This window comes from Muscardinus avellanarius (assembly GCF_963383645.1).
Source record: "Muscardinus avellanarius genome assembly, chromosome: 17".
Classification (NCBI taxonomy): domain Eukaryota; kingdom Metazoa; phylum Chordata; class Mammalia; order Rodentia; family Gliridae; genus Muscardinus; species Muscardinus avellanarius.
In genome coordinates, this window is record NC_137803.1 from 37,019,099 (window position 1) to 37,038,752 (window position 19,654).

Sequence of the window (19,654 nt, forward strand, 5' to 3'; positions counted from 1 at the left end):
GCTTAAGTAAGGACCAAAGATATATTGATGAATAAACTATGACTCACACTTTCCAGGAAGTCAAGAGTTCACATACTTTTTTTTTTTTTTTTGGTGGTAATGGGGTTCCTGGAAGCCCTTCTACCTCTCAGCTACACTCCTAGACCTATTTTATACATTTTATTTGGAAACAAGGTCTCCTAAACCAGCTCGGCTGGCTTCGAGCCTGTGCAATCCTCCTATCTCCGCCTCCCAAGCATGGGGATTACAAGCATTTGCCACCAGGCCCGGCTTAAGAATTCACATACTTTTGGAAGTCAAAGAAAGTGAACCCACATCAGGTGAGTGTATTGATGCTGAAAGAACAGCATAGGAATGAGAGAGCCCACCGAGGGCCCCTCCCATACCAGGCCAGCAAGAGGTGATGGTGAGAGAAGATATTTGAGGCCATGCGGTTTGTTTGGTCTTCACAGACTAACGGATGCCACAAAAGAAGGAGGGTCGACATCCCTGCAGAGAAACCAGCATTCACAAAGTACGGAGGCAGATGAACTATTATGATTTCCAGGAGCTGCAAACCACTCTATACAAAGCATAGTCTGTGGGTGGAGAGATAAGCCACGCACTACAATAATTATAACTTAAAAAGAAAATACAGGTTGATACATTTCAATTTTACCTACTATAATTTGGATCTAGAATGTTCCCCCAAGGTCCATTGGTTAAAAACCTGATTTGGGCTTGGCACTATGGAGAGATTGTGGAACCTTTAAGAAGAATCCCTAGGATGTGTTTTAAGTATTTGGGACATATCTTTGAGGGAATTGTAGAACCCTGGCTTTTTTCCTTTCTCTCTTCTTGCTTCCTAACCATGAGATGAATGATTTATCTCTGCTACACTTTCCTGGTTTTTGTTTTTGTTTTTGTTTTGGGGGTGTTTTGTTGTTGTTTTTTGCGGGTCTGGGGATGGAACCCAGGGGCTTTTGACCTCCGAGCTACACCCCCTGCCCAATTTTTTATTCTTTGTTTTGAAACCGGGTCTCACTGAGTTGCAGAGGGCCTCACTGAGTAGTCGAGGCTGTCCCCGAACCACGATCCTCCAGTATCAGCCTCTGGAATGCTGGGATTACAAGCGTGAGCCACCACGCCCAGCTACACTTTCCTGTTTTGATGTGCCTTTACAAATCAAAGCAATGAAGCCAACTGATTATATACTGGAGTTTCTAAAACCATGGACCAAAATAATTATTTTACTTTACAATTATTATTATTATTATTATTTTTTATTTTTTTTTTTTTTTGGTGGTACTGGATGTGGAACCCAGAGGCTTTCTACCTCCGGGCTATACTCTCAGACCTTTTTTATATTTTATTTGGAAACAGGGTCTCACTAAGTTGCTGAGAGCCTCACTAAGTAGCTGAGGCTGGCTTTGAACCCGTGTGATCCTCCTGTCTCAGCCTCCCAAGTGCAGGGATTACATGCGTGCGCCACCACGCCCGGCTACTTTACAATTTGATTTCCTCTGGTATTTATTACTTTGATGAAAAGTTGATTAAAACAATCTCCAAACAAAAGTATAAAATGGAGGCTATTAGGTAAAGAAATTTCTTTAAAGTTCAGCTTCACAGTGCTATACTGACAGCCCTATAAAGTATTTTCAAAACTGAGTATGGTGGTGCACGCTTGTAATCCCAGCAAGGCTGGAACAGGAGGATCACAGTTCATGGTCAGCCTCAGCTACTACTTAGTGAGGCCCTTTCTAACTCAGTGAGACCCTGTTTCAAAATAAGGAATACAAAATAGGTCTTGGGGTATAGCTCGGAAGTAGAATGCCCCTGGGTTCCATCCCCAGTACAAAAACTAAATAAAATAAAATGAAGTACTTTTAGTATTAAAACTATGCTCACATTTGAAGTACATATTATATGATAGATCCACTTCCCTACTTTTAAATTTTCCTGAAATTAATAATGCCTATTTTAAATAGTCTTCATTTTTTCCTTCACTTGTTTTATTCCAGTTGGCTTTTAGGAAGGGATGCATAGAAAATAAATTACTTGCGATGCTTTACAACTAAATCTTCAGGCAATACTCCATTTTTATTAATTCCTTGTTCATGAGTAAATTCCAGTTGGAAATATTTTTGAATGCACATCTGCTTGTTTTTCCAGATACTGGTGTTGATAAGAAATTTTGAGCCTTCTGTTTTTCAATCCTATAAGTAAGATAAATTCTTTCTAGAATATGGGCTTTCCCGTTCTTCCACAGACCTCATGGAATTCCTTACTATGAGCCCTGTCTTAGATTTGAATGTTCCCTCAATTTGGAAACCCCTGTTCTTCAATTATGGTATATCTCCTTTCATTATGACTTTAATAACTGCTCCTTTCCTTCCATTCTGCCTACTTTCTCGCTTATGTTACCCACTGAATGCTAGACCTTTTTGGTTGGCTTCTTAATTATCATAAATATCATTTTTTGTGTCTTTATAACTTTGTTCAGTTGACTAAAAGATTTTTCACCATCAATTCCAATTCTTCTATTCATTTTTATACTGTCATAACACATTTTCAAAAGTTCTTGTTCACTTTCTAAATGTTCTTGTTTATAGCATCTCATTCTATTTTAATGGGTGCAATATTATCTCTTATCTATAAAACATAAATTTCAAAAATCAAGGGCTAGTCAACAGCTTATCCCAAATATCTGGAACTAGGAACCAGATGCAATAACCTTTCTTGAAAACAAAATCAAATCAATAAATGTTGAACTTTCATATTATCTATAGTTAAGAGTGAGAACCAAATTAGTGTTTCAAATTATAAGTGGCACAGGCATGGTTGGTTGATTTGTGGGCCCTGCCACAGTGTGAAATGTAAGGAGATCTGGCTTTTTCTTTTACTTTGTCTTCATCGATATCTACATACCCATTTATTTGGCTGGGTGTTTCTTTATAAAATAGTACTCTGGTATTCTGCTTAAAAGCTATAATTTTGGCTGTCAGAACTCTTAGATTTTGTTAAAGGGAAAAAGCTGTTGATGCAGGAAATCACATTCTACATGTGTTTTTTCTTCTTTTCTTATCTTTTAGTTTTTTTTTTTTTTTCCTTTAGAGCTTGGAATTCACTCCATCCCTTAGCTATGCCTACCTTGTCTGAGTCAAATGTATTGCTATGCAGCCTCTGTCAGGGGGAAACTTTCTTTATTCTTCTGGGTGGAGAACTCTCTTGACAAAATTGATTTTGAAGTGGAGCATTGGTCTTTTACTGTTCATTTTTATAAATTTTTAAAAATCCATTTTCAAATGCATCCTGAAACACCCAATCTTGAGTGTGTCCAGTATCTCAGTTTCGGACTGTTTTTCAGAGTTAATCATTGTTATTTTATTCTCCCCCTATAAAAGCAACTGTGTATTATAATTTCTTAGTCTGTTAAGTAAGTTATTACCCATCTATCTTTTTCTTTTCTTTTTTTTGTGGTAATGGGAATGGAACCCAGATGCATTCTACATTTGAGCTACTCCCCTAGCCCTATTTTTATTCTTTATTTTGAAACAGGATCTCATTGAGTTCCAAAGGCCCTCACTAAGTAGTCGAGGCTGTCTGCAAACCATGCAAACCATGATCATCTTGTCTCATCCTCCCAAATGTTGGGATTACAAGCATGCGACACCATGGCTGACTCTCATCTTTTTATTTAAGAATTTTGTTCACATCAAAGATGTTATGTGTATATGAAGGTATCATTATCAGTCTCTTAGCAATGTATAGGGAGGGAAGGAGTCAAGGGAATATGCAAACACACCTAGTGATGTGGAGTGCAAAAATTAATGTATCACTTTGAATCTTAATGTAATGTACCAATTACATTATGTAATTAATAATATAGTGTACCAATAAAATAATTTTTAAAAATACTTTTGTTTATATCTCTAGTCTGATGTTTTTCTCTATTTAGTTTTCGTTGTTTTGCAGGATTATTTTTTATTATGAACTTATCATTTTACTACTAGATTTCAAGAAATAGATATCTAAATATATGTGTTTTACTTACAACATTACATGAAATTTCTTATGTACAGTGAGAATTAGAAACACCACGATTTCTTAGAGCACTGTTATTGCAAACAGCAAGCATACCTGTCAATTATTTTTCTGTGGAGGAATCATTTAATATTATGGATTTACTTCCAGTTGCTTCTTCAGCACTGTAAATGAGACTCTAGTGAACTGGAAGACTGATAGCCACACCAAAAGGAAACTGTTGATTCTTTGTAAACATTTGCATATTCTGTGTCCAATTCAAATTTTCTACTATGTCTTTTCTTGTTTGAACCTGAGAGATTTCCTAACAAGTCTGAAATATGGTAAAATCATCATTCCATTATACAATTGTGGTGCAGATAGAAATTTTTTCAGGTGGCATAGTTATACCTAAGTTAAACTTCAACAAGTCTTCCCAAATCAATCAAATAATTCTTTCTACCCTATGTCATTTTCTCACACAAAATTCAGTAAATTATCTTTTCATGTTTTGCATATTTCAGAAATTATTGAACTCTGCTGGTTACATATGTTAAATTTTTATGAAGGTTGAATTATAGGAAGAGTCTGAGATCAGAAGATCTAAACTTGAATTTGTCTTCTCCTACTTTAAACATGAAATTGAACCAGTTACCTAATCTCCCTGGTCTTAAGTAATCCTTGAAGTAGGAATAAAATATAATATCATCTACATCATCAGAAAATGATCAGGAATAAGTTATTTGATCAACTGAAAGGGTACAGTCTATTTTTATCACATTAATTTACAACTAACAGATCAGAAAGTTATGTAGTTATATAGGTATGTAAATAACCAATCAAAATAGGTAGAGGGTATCTAAATTTGGAAATATATACATACATATATGTGTGTATATAAGTGTGTGTGTGAGTGCGTGATTTCTTCAGTCAAATCTGGAAGTACATTACATCCAGACTTTTATGGACTGTAGTCTGAGAGGGAATGGGAAGGATTAGAGAAGAAGAATAGTTTGAATGAAGAGTCAAAAGGGGTCATGGACATAAAAATGAAGAGATTGAATGGTTAGTAGGTATTGAAAAGAGTCTAGTCACAGTTGAACAACAGGAGTGAGTCTAAACACACCCAAAATATTTGAGGACACATTAAGACAAGTGAAAATACTAGATCAAGGTCTCAGAGCCAATTTGAGACAAAGTCACAAAGGCATTCTTTAGTGTGAGGCTCTTTTAAATTCTTTCTGCTGTGGATGACTACAAGTTCTCACAGGGTTTGGGTCAGTATTCTGGGTGCTGGGGCAAATGCACAGATGTTCACCAACTTAATAAGAATAGTAACTTCAGAAACTGACCCATGGTCTGTGACAATAACTGTCACCTGGACCTAATATAACAACCAGAATCAGCTCTGTAGGCTGAAGATGAGCGTGTGCAAGTCTGGAGCTTTGCATTCACAAAGCTTAAGATTCTCACACTTAAAAGACCTCCTCTGTAAAAAGCACATGAATTGCATGTGAAATATTATACACTAGTTATACATCTTCTTTTCTCAGAGCCAATTCCTTACAGCATTATGCTGAATATCTCTTAGGTTCACAATATATCTCAGTGATGTTTTAGTCCTTCCTCTGTGGTATAACTTGTCTCTTTTTGCTTATTATGGCTTTAGTATTCATAATAGATTTCTCTTGAAAAAGAAAACCAATAAAATATGTAAAATTAGAGAAGAGGATTTATCTGATTGGCTTAAACCTCTAGTAGTTGAATAGTATCACAATGGCCATTTGTTAGCTGAAGAGTAATGTAAACCAGAAGCTGTTCAACCCAGAAGCCCTAACCTTCAGAACAAATGGATAAGCAGGAACAATATAGCCCTGGAGAGTCACTGATCAAAGTCTGGATTAAATGTCTAAAGATATGGAGTCTTATATCCATGGCTGATGATAGCAGAAAAACAAAACTGCTCAAGAAAGGGAATGCTCACTCACACTTCCTTTTTCTGATACTTTTTTTTGTCTCATCTGGGTCCTATTCTAGGTGATGGTGATGCCCATATTTACTGGTATTTACCACTTAGTACAATGACTCACATGCCAAGCTTCTCTGGAAACACCCTCACCAACACACCCAGAAGTGTGCTTTACAATTTTCTAGGCATTCCTTAAGTCAATCAATTTGACAACAAAAATTAACCATCACAACACCCCAGCATATTGTGTTTTGTTATGTGTTTATATGTATTCCATTTCTTGATTTCATGATCATTAAGATAAAGACTACAATGAGAAATGTCCCCCAATAGTGGGTATAGAGACCCTTGATATCAGGGTGTCTATTTCTTAACTAATTGAGCATGTATCATAAACCACCTTCTCCTCAGTTTTTCTCCAATAAGTAATTGTATCTCCATCTCCTACATAAGCCTCCTGTGTCCAGGGATTGTGCTTTTATACTTTATTCCCCAAATCATATAAAAACAGATTGCCCAGCCTAGAATTGGGGCTATGTAGGGTCTAATAAATGTTGATTGATTGATGAATCAATAGAAAGCAAAATGAGTATTCCTGGCCAAGTAATTATGCTGATGGATGAAGTTAAAAGAAAATAAAACTCATTAATGACATTATTGTAGCCTCATTTTTCATTAATTCTCCTATTCTTGTGTACCTACATCCCCTCTGGAATGTCATGCTTGATTATCCAAGAGAACCTTTTCTACACCTTTGCTCCCCTCTTGTAAACTTTTGGTTGTCTTCCTTCCACTGGTACCTCCTGTGCCTTCCTGGGGTTTGAATTCTTAAAAGAAAGCATGTAAACATCCTCCTGCAGCCTGCTGCCTGCTAGAGCCAAAGGCATTGTCAGCGAAGAGCCAGCAGCAGCTCAGTGCTGGGCTGTGTTTTTGCAAGTACAAGACAGAAAATCCATGTAATTACTTCTGAAGCCCGAGAAGCTGTGCCGCCTGACAGAACAGCATGTGTAGGAAGCACTTTGTCAGGCCTCCGCTGACTAATTCCCCACTCCACCTGGGGTTGTGTGTGCGAGTGTATGTGTAGCGTGGGTGGGTGTGAGCACGCCTGTGTCTGTAAGTCTCACTAGCAGGCTTGCCAACGTTTAACTCTAAAACTTTAACCCCATCCTGATTAACTGGCAATCATAGCTCTGTCTTATTATATATATATATATATATATATATATATATATATATATATATATATATATATATATGTTTTGGAAGGCCCTTGAGATAGCCTTACAACATGGCAAGATGCACTCTTTTCTTTTCCTTTCCCTTACAGGGCAGAGATGCTGTCTGGCATACCATTCCCCTGCTCAGAAACAGAACAAAATCCAGCTGTTTTGTCCAATCAGCCAGACAGAGGTTCAAGGTGCAGCTGTCACTTGAGGTGGAGAAATCAAACCCTCCCAAAAGCAAAGTTGCTGCATCTTCCTGATAAACTGTAGGGCCATGAACATCTCAACATGTGCCTTTTGACTCTGTAGCCACTTCATTTAAAGGCATTGTTAGCATGCATATTCAAAAAAAAAATATCTCCCAGAAGAGATCCAGTCTAAAAGAGAAGTTTTACAAAATTAAAGAAAGAAGAAGAATATAGTTCATCCCCATTTGCCTTAATGTAATTCTAAACCTCAGATTTTTCTTTTTTTGCGGTGGTACTGGGGATGGAACACAGAGGCATTCTACCTCTGATCTACACCCCAGCCCTATTTTTCAGTCTTTTATTTTTGAAACAGGGTCTCACTGAGTTGCGAAGGGCCTCACTAAGTAGCTGAGACTGTCTGAAAATTGTGATCTTCCAGTTTCTGCCTCCGGAATTCTGGGATTACAAGCATGTACCACCATGCCTGGCCAGATATTTCTAATAAATAAATTTCTTTGTTTCTTGTTTACTGATAATTACATAAAAAGTGGGGGAAATGAATAACAGAAATGAGCTCAAACTATATGTCTGCTCTTGACTATATTGATGGCTTTCCTGATTGTGTGTGTGTGTGTGTGTGTGTGTGTGTGTGTGTGTGTGTGTTTGTGCATGTGCAAACACGCACTACTGGAGATTGAACCCAACAGCTTTCTATCTCTGAGCTACATCCTCTGCCCTTTTTAAAATTTTTGTGTGGATCATATTGAAATGGCATACATTCACACAGTGCTTGGTGCCCCCCCAATCTCCTTCCCCCCCTCCCAACAATGAGTGTCCAGGTTGACCATGTTACAGTCACACTTAGTCTCATATTCAAATATAGCTCCTTTGTTAATCAACCTCTGCCTTCTTCCTCTCCTACTATTCCTTTCTAGCTTTGCTGAGGTTTTCCCTCTGGTATCCCCAATACTCCCTAGTTTGGGCATATTAGAGAAAACATATGTCCCTTCTCTTTCTGTGCTTGGCTGGTCTCATTTAACATAATGTTCTCCAGGTCTTTCCATCTTCTTGCAAATTACATGATTTTGTTCTTCTTTATAGCTGAGTAGAATTCCATTGTGTATATTCTCATAATTTTGCAATTCATTAATCTGTTGATGGAGATCTAAGTTGGTTCCATATTTTGGCTATTATAAACTGTGCTGCTATGAACATAGGTATGCAAATGTTACTGTAGTTCTCTGATTTCAACCCCTTTGGAAAGATACTCAGGAGTTGTATAGCCAGGTCATATGGTGGATCCATTCCTAGTTTTCTAAGGAATCTCCACACTGATCTCCATAGTGGCTGAACTAGTTTGCACTCCCACCAACAGTGTAAAAGAGTTCTTTTTTTCTCACATTCTCGCCAGAATTTGTTGTTGTTATTTGACTTCTTTATCTTTTTATACTTTTTATTTTGAAGCAGGATCTTAGTGGATTACTGAAAACCTCTATAAATCATTGAGGCTGACCTTGAACCTGTGATCTTTCTGATTCAGCCCACCAAGTACTGAGATTACAGACGTGCACCACCAGGCCTGGCTTCCTATAATATTTTAAAATTTGTAAGAAGGAGAAGTATTTTGTTCCCATCTCTGTGTATTTATGACAATATCCTATGTAATAGTGCTGGGCAGATAGAAAATTCTTAACAAATAAATATGTGTTTAATGAGAAGAAAATAAGTAAGCAGATAAAGACAGTTAATTTTTCTTTTCTGAGTGTGCTTTTTCATATGAGCAAAAATGTAAATGACATTCGAACTACAACCTGGTTGCAATGTAGCTGAATAGGATAAGCAGGGAACTCTATGAATAGATACTATCAAGATGCCTTAAGGCACATTTTTACCCAATTAATAGTACTTCAGATGTGACTCACTCTATGACATGCCTACAGTTTGCTACCTATAGAATTGTCATGTAGACAAAGAAACACAAGTTTAAGTTCATACTATTATGTAGACATTTGTTTCTTCCTATGAACTGTCAGATTAGTTCCAAAATCTACAGGAATCCCATTGGAAATCTAGAATCCAGGAATCCATCGCAGCGGACGGCCAGTGCAAATCATGCTGCCAGACCAGCTTTTTTGGATCCCTTGGTTGCAAATCCAAGCAGGAAAGCTGTGCTTTTAACTCATTGTCTTTCCAGTTGGCCTGAACAGAATCATCTGCTAAACAGGTTTATAAGGGTTTGGGTTAGAGATGTAACAACTTACTAGAATATTTGCATTTTCATGATGGTAGGTGTAAATTATAGGAACCAGTAAGTATTAGTGACATTTAAGATATTAGTTGGAAGACAAATCTGACTGCTTATGAAGCCATAAGGAAGGGTGTACCATACTAATTATCTTAGCTGCTCATTGACCTGCTGCACTCATATAGGTCATGCATGGAACTGCAGGTGTTATTGTTACTCCTGAAGCTTTCCTTAGTCAGACATTATGTTCTCTTTATTTTTAATTTATTTATTTAGTATTGGGGATTGAACTCAAGAGAATTCTAACCCCAAGAAACACACTCAGTCTATATATAATTTTACATTTTTGAAACAGGCTTTTGTTAGATCTCTGAGGGTTTTGCTAAATTGCTGATACTAGCCTTAAACTGTGATCCTCTTGTGCCTTCCAAGTACTGAGATTACAGGTGTACATCACCATAGCCAGTTGAGATCAGGTTATTTGAATAAGAATAATCATTGTCTTCAAAACTATTGCTAGGAAATCCTTTACTTTTTTGTTGTTGTTGAAACTTTCTGTTTTGAACTTAGAAAGTTCTATGTACACAGAATCCCTGGAGTTAGAAGTAGAAGGCAGCTATAATCAGCCAAACCAGGCCCCACCAATTCCCCATGGTATGCATGCTAATGTTTTGTCAGCTGAGTTTTATATGACTTAAGCAAAAAGACAGAGCCACATGAACAGCATGGCTGGAATTATGAGAGCTAATAATGATAATGTTGAATAATTCATAAATGATAAATCTGTGGTGTTTCCTTCACAGTTTTCTCTAAAGGGCTTGAGCTAAGAGACTTGAGCAGGGAAGCACTTCTTAAATATGCAAGGGTTAATGAAGAAATGTAATAAAAATAAAATGGCCCTTCCCTCTGTTGTCCCAGGATTTAATGCTGGGAGGAAGGGGGTTTACTTTTCTCTGGTGACCCTGATTCTCAGGTTATCACTTGAGTAGTAAAGTGATATCTCAGTTGTTTGTGCTATATTCATGCCAACACTGCCCGTTTGAAAATATAACCCAAATATGGATTTGCAGACCTCCACAGTAAATATTTTGAAATAAGTTTTCAAAATAAAAGTAAAAGATATTGAGTAGAAGAAATTCTCTAGTTTGAATATATCTCTTCCAAATTCATACAGTAAGACTGACTTACCAATGTGACACTAATAAGAAGTTGGGCCTATGAGCCGGGAGCGGTGGCACACACTTGTAATTTCGATACTTGTGAGGCCGATACAGGAGGATCACAGGATTGTGGCCAACTTCAGCTCTGCAGCTTAGTGAGACCATTGTTTCAAAATAAAGAATAAAAAAGTAGAGCTGGGGAATATAGCTCAGTAGTAGAATTCCCTTGGGCTCAATCCTCAGTACAGCAAAGAAAAAAACAACATTGGGCCTAAAATACTGCTTAACATCTCCATCAAATAAATGTAGGTCAAAACTCCATTGGGATTCGATATCACCTTAGTCATAATGGATACTATCAAGAAAACAAACAGACAGACAAAAATAACAGATAATTAGCCAGGTGTGGTGGCGCATGCTTGTAATCCCCGTGCTTGGGAGGCAGAGACAGGAGGATCGTGCAGGTTCAAAGCCAGTCGCGCTGGCTTAAGAGACCCTGTATCCAAATAAAATAAAAGTATAAAATAGGTCTGGGAGTGTAGCCCAGTGGTAGAAGGGTTTCCAGAAACCCCAATACCACCAACAAAACAAAACAAAAACAAAACAACAGATAACTGGTGAGGATACAGGGGGAAATGAAATCTTACACTCTGTTGGTGGGAATGTGAACAGGTCCAACCACTACGGAAAAGAGTACAGAGGTGCTTCAAAACATCAAAAATAATCTGCTGTATGGCCCAGCTATATCACTCCTGGATATGTATCTAAAGGAATCACAATTCGCATACTACAATGATATTTACATAACCATGTTTATTGTGCCATTGTTCACCGTAACCAGTTATGAAATCCTCCCTGATGCCCACCAGCATATAAATGGATAAAAGAAAATATATATGTGGTATGTGAGGATCATTCATCTATAAACAAAATGAAATAATGACATTTTCAGGAAAATGGATAGAGCTAGAGATAAAATGGAAAACAAAATAAGCCAGACTCAGTAAAACAACAATCACATGCTTTCTCTCATAGGTCAAATTCAGAAAGAAAGAAAGAAAAGAAGTGGGAGTGTTGCAGAAGAAAATAAGGAAGCAGAAAAGGAGGAAATGCGAAGAGTAGGTGTGTTTAATGTATACATGTATATGAAACTGTCATAAAACCATTATTTTGTGCTATTAATTTGCACTAAATGTTATGATTCTTAAAAGTTGGGCTTAGAGCTGGTCATGGTGGCCTGTGACTCCAAACATTTGGGAGGCTAAGGCAGGAGAACCTCTTGAATCTAAGAGTTTGAGACCAGCCAGGACAACACAGAAAAGCCATGTCTCACAAAACTGAAAAGCAAAATGAGTTTGAGTTTTAGGAGGCAGAAAAGAAGCCTATTTCCTCTGCTATGTGAGAAAGTAGTCAGTAGCACCATCTAGGAAGCACAAAGCAGTTGTCACCAGACACCAAAACTTCTGTGCATTGATCTTGGATTTCCCAAACTTAGATTAATAAGAAATAAATTTCTGTTGTTTAGTGGAATTTTGCTCAGCCATAAAGAAAAAATATTTATTTACAGGGAAAATGATGAACTGCAGAACATTATGCTAAGTGAGATTAGTCAGTCACAAAAATAAATTGGATGCTCTCCCTAATATGTGGAAGCTAAAGAGAAAATGGGTCATAGGAGAAGCTCTAGACAAAGAAGGAGAAACTATAGATGAGCAAATAAGGCAACCTAACTGAGAGGGATGGGAGAGGGGAAGAAATAAATTCCCTAATGTACATGATGTACATTCACAAACATAGCAAAGTCTGTCAGCAAGCCAAACAGAGGAGGGAAGGGGAGATATGGGGTGAGAATTAAGTAAAGGCCTGTGTGCCTCTAGCATCTTGCACTCCATTAAGATATACGACTACAATGCACCAATAAAAAATAAATTTCTGTTCTTTATCAATATCCCAGTCTCAGGTATTTTATAATAGGAGCACAGGTGGACTAAGACAGGTACCAAAGTTGTATGGCTATAAATATTGTTTTTCTCACTTTAATCTCTAGAATCTTTATTTCTAATATACTTGGTCTAGTTGGATTAATTGACAAATAATTTGGGTCCCTTTCTAATGTAATTCTAGGAGATTCTAGGAACTGTTAGTCTAGCCTTACTTCAGGGAATAATTTTACCTTTCTCCTGTGGGTTTTTTTTTTCTTTAAATTTGTCTATTTTTAGTGGGGTGTGACATAAAAATTAAATCTACAACTGAAAAATATTTTTTCTGTGTAAAGATTAAGTAATAACTTGAGAAATCACGTGGAAAGGATTTATTCATCATATCTAAACACAGACATGTTCCCCTTTGTAATTCTCTTTTTTCTCTCTGTGCATCCTCTGAGGCAACGACTAGTCTGTATTCTGTCCTTACAGGTTATTTTTTGTTTCCTAGAATTAACTTTAATAGAAATACACAGCATGTACTTTTGTTAATATTTGACTTCTTCCATTCACTATAATTATTTTATAATATTTATGTTGTCATGTATTCATTCATTTTCAATCTTTTCACTTTTATTGCTGAATAGAAGTCTTTATACTTTGAAAAGTATATATTCATTCATTAGAGAATATTTGTGTTGTTTTGATTTTGGTATTTATAAATGAAACTTGCATGAAAATACTGAAGAACTAGTATGTAAAAAATGTTTCTATTCTCTTAGGGAAATATGTAAGAGTACAATGGGTGGATTATCAAATAGATATATATATTTAAACTTTTAAGGAACTGCCAAACTCTTGTCTGAAAAGGTCACATCATTTTCTATGGTCACCATCATGGGTTGGGTGGTTCACTTCTTTTAGGTCTTTGCCAAACTAAATGTGGTTATCTTTTTAAATTCTAGTCATTCAGAGATGCATGGTGTTACTTTATTGTTGTTTCAACTTATATCTCTCTAAGTACCAATGATATTGAACCTTATTGTTCATGTGCTGACTCACCATCACTTTTTAGTAAAGTGTCTATTCAAAATTTTGCCTGTTTTATTGAAATTTTTATTCTTTTCTTTTTCTTTTCTTGGTCTGGGGATGGAACCCAGGGGCATCTGAACTCCGAGATACACTCTCTGCCCTACTTTTTATTCTTTATTTTGAAACAGGGTCTCACTAAGTTGCAGAGGGCTACACTAAGTAGCTGAGGCTGTCTGCCAACCGCTATCCTCTGGTCTCAGCCTCCCAAATGCTGAGATTACAAGTGTGTGTCACCACATCGGGCTGAAATTTTTCATTCTTGATATTAAATTATGAAGTACTAGATTCAGGTGAATTCTCAGAAACAGGATTTGTGTATGTCTATAGCTTGTCCGTGGATCATCTTTTTATTATCTCAATGATGTCTTTAGGAGAGTAGGTTTTCAATTTGATAAGTCTAATATGTCAGTTTCTTTCTTATGGATCATACTTTATATTTTGCTAACAGAAATTTTTGCTTAGATTTAAAAATAAAATTTTGAGGCCGGGCATGGTGGCGCACGCTTGTAATCCCCGCGCTTGGGAGGCAGAGACAGGAGGATTGAGCAGATTCGACGCCAGCTGTGTGCACTGGCTTAGGAGACCCTGTTTCCAAATAAAAATATAAAAATAGGTCTGGGAGTGTAACCCGGAAATAGAAGGGCTGCCAGGAACCCCAGTACCACCTAAATAAATAAATAAATAAATAAATGATTCTTTTATTTTTAAATAGAAGTTTAATAGTTTTAGTTTTAAATAGGAACTTAATAGCTTTCTCTTATTTTAAATAGGAAGTTAATCATTCTTAAATAGGAACTTGATTTTACTTAGAGATTTTTCTCTTATATTTATTATTTATTTTTTATTACTGGAGATTGAACTCAGAGTCATTCTACATGCAACTACACCCCCAGGCCTATTTTTCTGTTTTATTTGGAAACAGGGTCTTGCTAAGTTGCTGAGAATGGCTTCGAACCTGTAATTACCCTTTCTCAGACTCCCAAGTACTCTGATTATAGAAATGTGCTACCATGCCTGGTAGCACATTTTTTTTAATAGAAACTTAATATACTTTGAGTTAATTTTTGCATAAGGTATGGGATGTGGATTAACATTTAGGATTGTCCTGTATATGTATATCTAGGTTTTTTAACATTTGTTAAAACTCTATATAATGCCCACAGAACTGCCTTTGCACCTTTGTCAAAGTCTAGTTTTGACACAGGTAGGTCTATATCTAGTCTCCATTCTGTTCTGTTTATAAATTAATCTTTATACCAATACCACACACATTTTTTGTTACTATAACTTTTTAATGATTCTTAAAACCTAAAATCATGTAATGTTGGTCCACTGACTTGGTTCTACTTTTTCAAAGATGTTTTGACTATTGTGTTACTTTTTTAAAATAAACTTTGCAATCAGTTTGTCATTTGGAGAATCAACATTTTAACAATGGTGAATCTTCTGGACTGAGAACAAAAATATCACTCCATTTAATTAGTTCCTTAATTTTTCTCATCATTGTGTGTGTGTGGGGGGGTGTGTTTGTTTTACTGGAGATTGAGCTTACAGAAGTTCTGCCTTCAAGCCACACTCTCATTTTTTTTTTTAATTTCAAAACAGTCTCACTAAGTTATTGAGGCTGTCTTTGAATCTACGATTCTTCCATCTCAGCCTCCCAAGTATTGATATTACAGGAATGTGCCACTCAACCAGCAGTCTCACCAATTTTTTTCAGTTTTAAAGGTTTATGTTTTTCATATATTGTATCCAATTAATTCTTGAAGAAATCATGTCCGAGATGACATTGTAAATGGAAGTGATTTTTCATTTAAATTTGTGATTTTTCTATTTCTGGTATATATAAATATGAGAGATGTTTGCATCATAATTCTATGTTCTGCATCCTCCCTGAACTTGATTATTAGGACTAGAGGTGTTTTTGTAGATTTCATCACATTTTCTACATAGATGATAAGGTCAACATGTTTCTTTCCAATATAAATGCTTTTAAATTATTTTTCTTTTGTGATTTTACAGGTCTGAACCTTATTTTAACATTAGATATTAGTAGCATAATTGCTTTGTTTCAGGTATTGGGAGAAATTGTTGAGTTTCTACAATAGTATACAATATAAGCTCAAAAAGATGTCCTTCATCATTTTGAGGACAATATTTTGTTAGTCTACTGAGAATTTTTGTCAAGAATAGATTTTCTCAAATACTCATTACTCTGATTCTATTAAAATAAACATATGCCTTGTTTGATTTATTCAGATACACTGAGGCACTATATAATTTTGCTTATCAATGAGAAACTGCATATGCAAAGGAGAACCCATATGGTAATACCAAAGCTAAAATTTTCTATCATCTAATGACATGGTAGTCATCACAATGTTGGGACACAACACATTATTCAAATGTTTGTGGTGTGGATGGTAGAGCCAAATCTATTGGGCTTGCAGATACATAGGAATACAACATATGAAATTTATATTTAATGTTTATAGTATTAGTTTAAATGTTTACTATACCACTCATTTTATTGTTATTTTAGTGTTCTTTTACTTTAAAACTAATTTATTACAAACCAGTGTGTTTAGTTACACTGACAACAGCCTCATATACAGGTTGAGTTTACTGTATGTATTTATTTCATCAAGAGGCTGTGTTGAGCTGGTAGTACACACAAGTAATTCTAGTCCTTGAAAGACTGAGACTGGAGGTTCGCAGGTTCAAGGTAGTACACTCTAACTTAGCGAGACCCTGTTTCAAAATAAAAAAATAAAATACTTGGGGTCTAGCTCATTGTTCCTGGTACAAATATCTCTTGGTCATATGTAGAATATTTTTAACATATTGTTCAAATTAAATAGCTAAGAATTTTTAAGACTTTTTATTAGTAAAAGTACTTTGTTTTCCTCTTGCATTTGTTTTGTTTCTTGCTTTAGAAAGTCACAAAGTTCACAGCTTTATACCAAATTGTAAGAATGCTAGACTAGTTGTTATAAACATTTTTGAAGCCAAGTGTCATCTAATTTCATTCTTTTAATTCATGCTCAATATAAAAATAAATCTGAAACCAAGGGTGCTGGAGCAGCTCCAGAACATGTATTTCCCTTTAAAAGGACAAAGAACTTTGAAAGTCTTTTCTCCTTGACCTCCTCTGTACTCTGTTTATTTGGACTACTACCTTGAATTCAGAGCAAATGTGGGAAACTTTATTCACCATCTGACCCAACAGGGCCACAAATGTGGGGCTAGAGGTGAAGTTAACTGTTATTGCCTGATAAGTACTTGATCTGGTTTATGTGAGGATTTCACATCTACTCGTACATGGAAATTTTAAGAATTTTTATATAAAGCTCTGTTCTTAGGATTTTTTTTTTTTTTTTTTTTTTTTTTGTGGTACTGGGGTTCCTGGAAGCCCTTCTACCTCCGGGATACACTCCCAGACCTATTTTATATTTTTGAAACAGGGTCTCTTAAATCAGAACGGCTAGCTAGGAACCTGCATGATCCTCCTGTCTCTGCGTCCCAAGCGCGGGGATTACAAGCGTGCGCTACCACGCCCGGCACTTAGGATGTTTATGTACGTTCTTAAATACTTAGTATGACTATGTCCTCCAGATAAACAGAACAGAGCCTATACTTCTTTTTCTGAAATCTATTTTGTTTGATTTAGCATAGCATTCTCGGTTTTCTTTTAATATTAATAGAAGATTTATTTTCCATGCATTTACTTTTAGCTTAGTCTTAGCATATTTAAATTATTATGTTTGATCAGGCAGCATTAAGTTGGGGCCTGCTCCACCCACCCCGTGGGTCTGGAAATGGAAACCAGGGGCATTTGAACTCCGAGCTACATCCCCTGTCCCATTTTGTATTTTTTATTTTGAAACAGGGTCTCACTAAGTTGCAGAGAGCCTCACTTAAGTAGCTGAGGCTATCTGTGAACCGCTATCCTCCTGTCTCAGCCTACCAAATACTGGGATTACAAACATGCACCATCATGCCTGGCTCTGAGTCCTACTTTTTAATCAATTTAACAATCTATAATTTCACTTTACAGACCTTAGGTAATTTACATGTAATGTAGTAGTTACCTTTAGTTTATTATCTTGACATTTATTTTTTATCAGTATTTTCTGATTTTACTTTTTTCTGTCATCTTTTTTGATTGATTATATTATATTTATTTTTCCGATATTATAGGCTTATTAGCAGCAACTTTTGTATTGCTTAGTGGTTGCTTAAGAGCTTATCTTTGCCGGGCGTGGTGGCGCACGCTTGTAATCCCCGCGCTTGGGAGGCAGAGACAGGAGGATCGCGCAGGTTCGAAGCCAGCCGCGCGCGCTGGTTTAGGAGACCCTGTTTCCAAAATGAAAATGTAAAAAATAGGTCTGGAAGTGTAGCCCGGAGGTAGAAGGGCTTCCAGGAACCCCAGTACCACCAAAAAAAAAAAAAAGAGTTTATCTTTAACCTGAGAGTTATACTATTAACTTACAAGTGATAGTATACAACTTCAAAAATAATACAAAAATGCTAAACATTATTCTTTCATTTCTCCTTTCCTCTCCTTTCTGTTGTTGTTTACATAAGCTTTACTTTTATATATGTTATAACTTACGTATTATATTGTATCTATATATTACTGTTGTTCTTTGTACATATTTTATTACAATATAATATACATTATCAGTCTAATATCTATGAGATATTTACAAAAAGTCATCTCAAAATAAAAATAACATAAATCTTCAATATTAAAACATTGTTTAAATAAATTCTAATAACTCAATATAATGAAGCATTATATTTCCATTAAAAATCATGTTTTAAAGGAGTATTCAATGACATAAGGAAGAAGTAGCAATGTTATTTTTATAAAACATTTTAAATATGTAGAGAAAATTCTTAAAACTAAAACAGAATCTATGATGAATAAAGAAAAGCATGTGAATAAGTTGAAATTTTTTAACAATAAGAAAAATTTGTTTTCACCAAGATGCTGATGATTTCTATGGCTTTTGCTTTTACATTGACCAGTATTTCTATGTGATACTTCCTCTATATTCTTTAAAAATTTTCTGTAATATGTTCTTTAGTATACAATTTCAAATGAGTTGTTAAACATTGTTTTGCACTTGAAGACAAGCCTGGGCAGGATGTAGCTCAGTGGCAAAGGGCCTGCTTTGCAGGTGTGGTGCTCTGGGTTCGATCCCCGGTTCCTAAAGAGACCAAAAAAAAAAAAAAAAAAAAAAAAAAAGAACCCCTTTAAAAACTAAGCTATGAGAGCAATCCTATTTTACCATCATATTTAAATGATATTTTTTTTGCTTATATAGAATTCTAGGTAGATAATTTTGTTTTCTTTTTGGTGTTATTGATGATGCTTACCATCTCATTTTGCTTTTTAATGAGCTAATTGCTGCCATCCTTATCTTTGTTCTTCATGTAACATTATTTTATTTCCCTGGGTAATGATTTTATCTTCATTTCTGATTTTGAAAAATTTGATTATGACGTACTTTGATACAGCTTCATTTCTGTTTCCTTTGCAAAGATTCATTGAGCTTCTTGAATGCATGAGTTTCTAATTTTTATCAGATCAGGAACATTTTCAGCTACTATCTAAAATATTTTTTATTGTCCTGCCTATTTCTCCTCTGATTTGAGAGTGTCAACTGCATATATAATAGGCCCTCTACATTTAAAATTATTTTATATGATTTACTTTGGATATGTTTTGTTATTTTTTAAGCTTGACAGTTGTTGCCTCTGCATTATACAATATATCATAAAACTCATCAAATGAATGTTTCATCACAAATATTGAAATATTCATCTCTAAGAATGTGACTTAGG